Source organism: Homarus americanus, unplaced genomic scaffold (assembly GCF_018991925.1).
Source record: "Homarus americanus isolate GMGI-L3 unplaced genomic scaffold, GMGI_Hamer_2.0 scaffold42750, whole genome shotgun sequence".
In the NCBI taxonomy this organism is placed as follows: Eukaryota; Metazoa; Arthropoda; class Malacostraca; order Decapoda; family Nephropidae; genus Homarus; species Homarus americanus.
This window is the reverse complement of record NW_024751108.1, coordinates 61,692-69,448: the sequence shown is the minus strand read 5'-3', so window position 1 is coordinate 69,448 and position 7,757 is coordinate 61,692. Positions and strand designations below refer to the sequence as shown.

At 41.9% G+C, this 7,757-nt stretch overlaps 1 protein-coding gene across 2 annotated transcripts in view; it reads left to right on the top strand.

Moving 5' to 3' along the window:
* The first annotated feature begins 2,322 nt into the window (after window positions 1-2,322).
* LOC121854539 overlaps window positions 2,323-7,757 on the top strand; it is a 57,043-nt gene continuing 51,608 nt past the window's right edge. For both annotated transcript variants that reach the window (XR_006086570.1, XR_006086569.1), the window contains exon 1: window positions 2,323-2,448. The gene's annotated coding sequence lies outside the window, so the exon portion shown is untranslated. The remainder of the gene's footprint in view (window positions 2,449-7,757) is intronic.

Below are 7,757 nucleotides of genomic sequence, written 5' to 3'. Positions count from 1 at the left end.
AAATAATTAAATAATTAACTGAAATTTTTGGTCACTAGAACACGATGCATTTGAGTGGTACAGATACTTTTTTGGTTTCCCCGACACATGCTATTCATTTACCTTTGTGTGTCATTTAACCTCCACTGTAAAAAGTGTTTCGGTGTCTAATGAGTTTTGTTCACTAATTAGCTTTGTGTGGTGACGTATTGACCTTTTGATATGGTGTGGTCACGTATTGTAGTAATTAATATGGTGTGGTCACGTATTGTAGTAATTAACTTGGTGTGGTCACGTATTGTAGTAATTAACTTGGTGTGGTCACGTATTGTAGTAACATGGTGTGGTTACGTATTGTAGTAACATGGTGTGGTTACGTATTGTAGTAACATGGTGTGGTTACGTAATAAAATAACTAACAAGATGTGGTCACGTATTATACAAACATACTGGTCACGTAGCCTAAGCTTAAAGATAGGCCTGTATGTAATGGTCAGCATCCTCGCCTCGCAATCGAGCGGACCCGAGTTCAATCCTCGGGTAGTGTGAAACTAAGGGTAACTTTCTTTACGCCATTTACCTCTGTCTACCCAGCAGTAATTGGGAACCTGGATGTTAATCGATTTGCGGATCGTATTCCGTGGTAATGGTTAGCCAATGGAGTTGTACGATTTTCTCGGACTGTTCCTTGACACTGGGTCATGTAACTCGGGTGTGGTTGTTGTGTTGGCGAGAGCTTCTTCACCTTAAACAAATTCACGCCGAGGTGGCCCTTGGGCCGGCCATCCTCGATTTTGAGGGGCTTCCATTATCATAAAGATAGAAAATGGAAGATGTTTCAGGGGTAAGTAAAGTAAATAAGAAAATAAATTGTCCTTTAATGTTTGTAAATAGGACTCCTGTCTCCTTGCATCGTAGGCCCCGGCATTAAGGATCATATAAGGGATTCAAACGTCGCAGGAAGCTGTGTGTGTGTGTGTGTGTGTGGTGACGTCGAGGAAACGTTTGGCAGATAATCTAATTCCATTAAATTACCACAAAACAAATCAATAAAAGATGAAAATAAATCCCCAAAGAATTAATACACAAAATACTGTAGTCAGTTTAAAAGACTTTGTATACAAGTTGAGGATATGAGGAAGCGACTGTATTGTTCCTGTGTTATTTTTTCAAGGATATCGTCTCACTTTCTATACTGTTTCCTACTACTACTACTACTACTACTATAGTCTCCCTCGCCAGTCCCACCCCTCTCGTGCGGCTTTTGTTTTCTCCGATCTGCGCCACGGTAAAAAGTGAGTAGAGGAAGGATAAGAATTGGATATACTGTTTGATGGTGTGTTTACAAAGGCGTTCACAAAGAGACTCACTGTCTTTACACACACTATGCTGGTGGGATTTTTTTTTTAATATCACAACATAAACTCACCTCCAAAAAAGTATCTTCACAGAGAGGGTCGATGTATTCCACAATGAACACTGTGACTCCTGTTGTCTCGGTAGGGTTGTCAAAATTCTTCGTCTGTTGTGTCATATTGTTTCGCATAAAATCGTTAAGATAGTTTTTGGAGTTAATGTAAAGAACGAAGGGGGGAAATAATATCATATCACAAAACATAAACAAGAACAAACACACACACATCATTCTATCCCAGGTTGTCTGCCATGATACTTTAAAGTCGAATAATCAAATGAATAAATGATAAACAAATGAATAAAATTAATAAACGAATGAATACAAATAATAACAACGAATCAAAATGTGTTAACCGAGTGTCGCCTTGTTTCATATTCTTCATTTTATCAACAACAAAAAAATAACTGTTTGGCTGTGATGAATAATACAAATATTCCAAACATTTGTTAACAGTTCCGCGCTACACAGAGTTACGAGCGTGTCATAAGCAACATTAATTGTAATATATACGTCAGTGGGCAGCTCAGCCTCCCACACATTATTTATATATAACAAACTCAATTTATGACCAGATTATAAAGAGATTTTAGTAAACACCATCTCGGATATTGTATAAAATAATAGAACAGTTATCAAGGTTTCTTACGGTATTGTTTAATTTATGTATTGTGAAATATTTTTAGTATCGTTATCCTCTACTGTTGTCTCCTGGCGGCCACTGTCTCTCGTCTTCTCTCTCTTAGTCTCCTTCCTCGAAAGTGCATGTGTATATATAAATAAATAAGACCAATATAGAACAAAATGGTAATATTTCTGCCTTCCATTTATTTATTTTAAGTATATGTTCTGGTTTATATATAGTTGGGGTTTTAGAATTTAACAAGAAGCAAAACCTAAGGACTAAAGGTTGTGGTTCTCCTCCTCCACAGCTCCTCTGAGGCCGGGCGGGCGTCGGGGATGCATGCAGTTGGCGGGTCTCTCGTTGGAAAGCAATACTGAGCCGCTGGAACAGGAAGTTGGCTGCCGTAGTGCTTGCTGACTCAGTCACCCAGGTACGTGATGTGCTTGAGTAAAAACATTCTCCTTTACCACCGAACTCGCTAAATTTTCAAGGGATTTCTTCTATGGACTTGTCACGGTCCTTATTGTGTATTATATGTGACTTTAACGTACGCGGTTATCACCTCTCCTTATCGTTAACATAGAAAGACGTCACTAGTGTTTCCTTGATGGAGGTTTCTTCTCCTTCCTTAAATATACGATGTGAGTGACAAAGACTGACTCTTATCTACAGTACCCAGTCTTTTACGTCACCTCTTATAGTTAACAGTACAGTATAGTCATTAATGTTACGTATTTTTTCTATATGCTAGTGAGAAAAAACAGTATTACATGTGTATATTGTGTTGTGTTCATTACGTGTCCGATATAATTGTTATGAGCGCAGGTGCCATATCCTATGCCAGGTCTTGCTGTAATAATGGTGCTCAGTAAATATGTTTTAATTGTCGTGTTTGTTTAATTAAAATGTAACTTTAAATGTTTGTCAGCATTTTATTCTCGTGTTAACTTATTTCTAAACCAAAAAAATATATATTTCCCCTAAAAGAGGCGTTGGATCTACGTCTTCACAGTTAACTTGATATCAGCGAACTCTTGTGTGACTCGTTCCACGTAGCTCAGTGTTGCCCTCGGGATTGTGAGTCTCTGATCCAATTGGGGTATAATGTTCGAATCCCTGTACTTGGCAGTGTCTGTAGCTTCGTTGTGACCATCATCAAAACATTAACAGAGGAAAATATTGGTCTGGGTAGAAAATACAAAGGTAATTCCACACTACTTGTCTGCCCGTGTACCTGGGCTGTTTATGTGGTCACCTCGGGATACTTCCTGGAGTCTTGGTGTTACAGGAGATGAGTTTCTTTTCTCGCTCAGTCTCCTCATACTGATATCATCAACCTCACTGAGCCTTACGTACAGTCTGCTAGAGTTTTATATTAAAGCCTTCACTACAGGGACGCCACTTTTAACTTTATTTATTTTTTTTTAGTTAACGCCAGAATATTCGGTAGAGAGGGGACCCCGTACACAAGGGGGGCAGTTGACTATCTCTACTAAAAGCTTCATTAAGTTATCAAAGTCCATGAAAATATAAAGAAAACATAACAAAAACACATAAACTACATCGTTAACATGACTTAGGTTTTGTGTTCCTTGCCATCAACCACGTTGCGAAAATAAACAAAAGAAATTTATATTATCCAATCACGAATATTTTTATATTGTCTTAAATGAAACATTGACTACTGTGTAAGTGATGAATCTATACGGGAAATGAGTCAAAGATCTTATTACTCGAAAACCAGAATGACACTTACGTTTTAAAGTTCAGCATATATCATCTTACTTCTTCTGAGACATTAGTTCCCCGTGACAGCTTCCACAGATCACGTTACAGCCCACCAACTTGTCTAAAGAGTTCACTACCTGTATTACTTAACGTCCCATATATATATACACACTCGGTCCGATACTTTACATCCCGGGTGATAAAACAGAAACTCCATTATGTGGAAGGAGATGCAATGTTCCTCATCTCACTCCTTCACCTCACCTACCCTCCCCCTCATCTCACCTCACCTCATCTCACCACACTACAGCACACATCACCATCACATCACACCACCCCATCTTACCACACCACACTACAGCACGCCACGACACCACACCACAGACCTCACACCACGCCATACAGCTTACCACACACGACACCACACACTACACCACACCACAAACACCACACGACACCACACACCCCACACCACGTCACACAGCTTACCACACACCACACTACAAGCCACACCATACCACACCACACACACATTATACACCATTACACCATTAAGGAGACTATGTACCTAATCCATATCGAGTCAATCACAGCAGAGTTAAAAACATGATTCCCCCCTCAAAAAAAAATCAGAACTGGACATAAATCACAAAACTATTACGAAAAATAATAATAAAAATAAAATCAATGAGAAAAGCCTCAAGATATCTGGGAATATTGGATAACTTACACACGTACAAAGTTTCAACTCAGTCGGACCGGAAATGAAAAATAGCGAGCAATAGAAAGAAACCGGAAAAATACTAAGAAAAAAAAATTCAATGTCTGAGGAATATTTTAAAATGTCTGAGGAATATATATTTTTTATCAGTATATACAGTATATATATGTCTGTGTGTATGTTGAGATGGTGTAGCAAAAGTTATTATATCATCTGAAGATTTCTTCCCCCCCCCCCCTTTACCCTCCTGTAGTTTATATCACCTGAAAATTAGTCGTCCTAACACTTATCTACTAGTTTTAGGTTAGGTTAGGTTAGGTTGGGTTGGGTTGGGTTAGGTTAGGTTAGGTTAGCTTAGCTTAGGTTAGGTTAGGTAAATAATAATGACTAATGAATACGTGAACTATCCCGGCATACATTCTGTTTCAATCCTCCTCCTCCTCCTCCTCCTCCTCCTCCTCCTCCTCCTCCTCCTACCTCCTCCTACACCTCCTCCTCCTCCTCCTCCTCCTCCTCCTCCTCCTCCTCCTCCTCCTCCTCCTCCTACACCTCCTCCTCCTCCTCCTCCTCATCCCTTCATATTAATCAGGAAATTTAATAGAAGGTTAAGGAGCACTGAAGGTGTTGACCAACTTGGGTCTCAGAAGTTAGGTGAAGCGACTCGGTGAAATTACGTCCAGAAGAGGGACAGGTTCTCAAGAGTACGAGGTCTGTACCCTACTTGTTCCTACCTGTATCTACCTGCTTGTTCCTACCTATACCTACCTGCTTGTTCCTACCTGTACCTACCTGCTTGTTCCTACCTGTACCTACCTGCTTGTTCCTACCTGTACCTACCTGCTTGTTCCTACCTGTACCTACCTGCTTGTTCCTACCTGACCTGCTTGTTCCTACCTGTTCCTACCTGTACCGACCTGCTTGTTCCTACCTGTACCTACCTGCTTGTTCCTACCTGTACCTACCTGCTTGTTCCTACCTGTACCTACCTGCTTGTTCCTACCTGTACCTACCTGCTTGTTCCTACCTGTACCTACCTGCTTGTTCCTACCTGTACCGACCTGCTTGTTCCTACCTGTACCTGCTTGTTCCTACCTGTACTTTGTTCCTACCTGTACCTACCTGCTTGTTCCTACCTGTACCGACCTGCTTGTTCTACCTGTACCCCTGCTTGTTCCTACCCTGTACCTACCTTCTTGTTCCTACCTGTACCTACCTGCTTGTTCCTACCTGTACCGACCTGCTTGTTCCTACCTGCATCTACCTGCTTGTTCCTACCTGTACCTACCTGCTTGTTCCTACCTGGGTTGGCGCGTGTCATACCATTAGTGTCGCCCGCTGGTTGTTAAGTCACTCTTACCTGTAACAAGAAGAAATGAGATACAACATTATTTTTGTTCATTTGAGAAGAATAAAATATTTTACGTGAGATTAATGTTACCTCGAGCGTATTTGTGTGTGTTTGTATGTCTATGTTCTTGAGAAACACACACACACACACACACACACACACACTGAAGACCATGAAAATGATCTAAATGTTTACTATAAATGATTAACCTAACCTAACCTGACCTAACCTAACCTAACCAAACCTAAACGGGACTGCCCAGTATGGGCCAATAGGCCCGCTGCAGTTTCCTCCATTCTTATGTTATGTTCTTATGTTAAACGACTTATTATGTGTAACCGACCAATTGTTTTCATATATGACGAGTTTCCATTATATTATAGAAAAAAATAATATTTATATCCCAATTTGGCTACAATGACGGCATTTTGGTTTTAAGTTTTAATTGGTCGACTGTCCCTATTAAGCGTTCTATGTAATTAGTCGTTATAACTTGTGTGTATTACGACAAATATTGATTCTCGGTGTTAAGTAAATTACACCCACTCGTTCTAACTCGTTCCCCGGTGTGTCGTGATTATGTCAGTGGACAGTTCACCTGCACTGGATAATACAGGTGTAAGATCTGTTACCTGGAGGAGACGACAACACCTGAGAGTAAGATGCAGAGAGAAGGTGTGTCCTGGTTACCTTGTCTGGCAACACCTCAAGGTTCCTTAGGTGCACAGGTGAGGGTAGGTGGGGGAGAGGGGAGGATGGATGGGGGGAGGAGGTCATGGAGGAGGGAGAGTGGGAGGATGAGTGGGGGAGGGGATGATGGGAGGGGTTAGGGGGATGCTCACAGGCCGCACCTACTCTCATTAACCTAACCTAACCACACGTTGAGTCTCGTGTTGTGCGGTTGTGCTACACCTAACCTAACCTAACCTAACCTAACCTAACCTAACCTAACCTAACCTAACCTAACCTAACCTAACCTAACCTAACAATTTAGAAAACTTCGTCCGTGTTGGTGGCCTCCGCGCTCTGAGTCACAAGACTTTATTAAGGGCAATGGACTATATATAAGTCGCTCTTGCTGCCAGCCACAAGTTCACCCGTGTTCGTTATTCATCCGTGTTCACTGTTCATCCGTGTTCACTGTTCACCCAACAAGATACACACCCGAGTCTCTCTCCATAATGCCACTGTAAATATTTTTCACGACAACCAAACCAGCCTCTCTCTCTCTCTCTCTCTCTCTCTCTCTCTCTCTCTCTCTCTCTCTCTCTCTCTCTCAGGTAAGAGTTAAAGGCTTATGGACATATGAAGAGAGAGAGAGTTTTATACATGATGAAACACGAGAATGATACTGTGTGTGTGTGTGTGTGTGTGTGTGTGTGTGTGTGTGTGTGTGTGTGTGTGTGTGTGTGTTCACGGCTTTTGACACCATTCACTGCTCAACATCCGTAAATTGTGGTTTCAGAGTTGTGCTCAGTGGGTGTCATGATTCAGTGGGGAGGCAGGGGGTGAAGCAGGAAGGGAGGCAGGGAGGAGGCAGGGGTGAAGCAGGGGAGGCAGGGGACAGAGTGCACATCATCACCATAGTGCTTGTGTGTGAGTGTGTGGCTGGTGGTGGTGTTAAGTGCTTGGTGTGAGTGTGTGTGGCTGGTGGTGGTGTTAAGTGCTTGTGTGTGAGTGTGTGGCTGGTGGTGGTGTTAAGTGCTTGTGTGTGAGTGTGTGGCTTGGTGGTGGTGTTAAGTGCTTGTGTGTGAGTGTGTGGCTGGTGGTGGTGTTAAGTGCTTGTGTGTGAGTGTGTGGCTGGTGGTGGTGTTAAGTGCTTGTGTGTGAGTGTGTGGCTGGTGGTGGTGTTAAGTGCTTGTGTGTGAGTGTGTGACTGGTGGTGGTGTTAAGTGCTTGTGTGTGAGTGTGTGGCTGGTGGTGGTGTTGGTGACAGATGTGT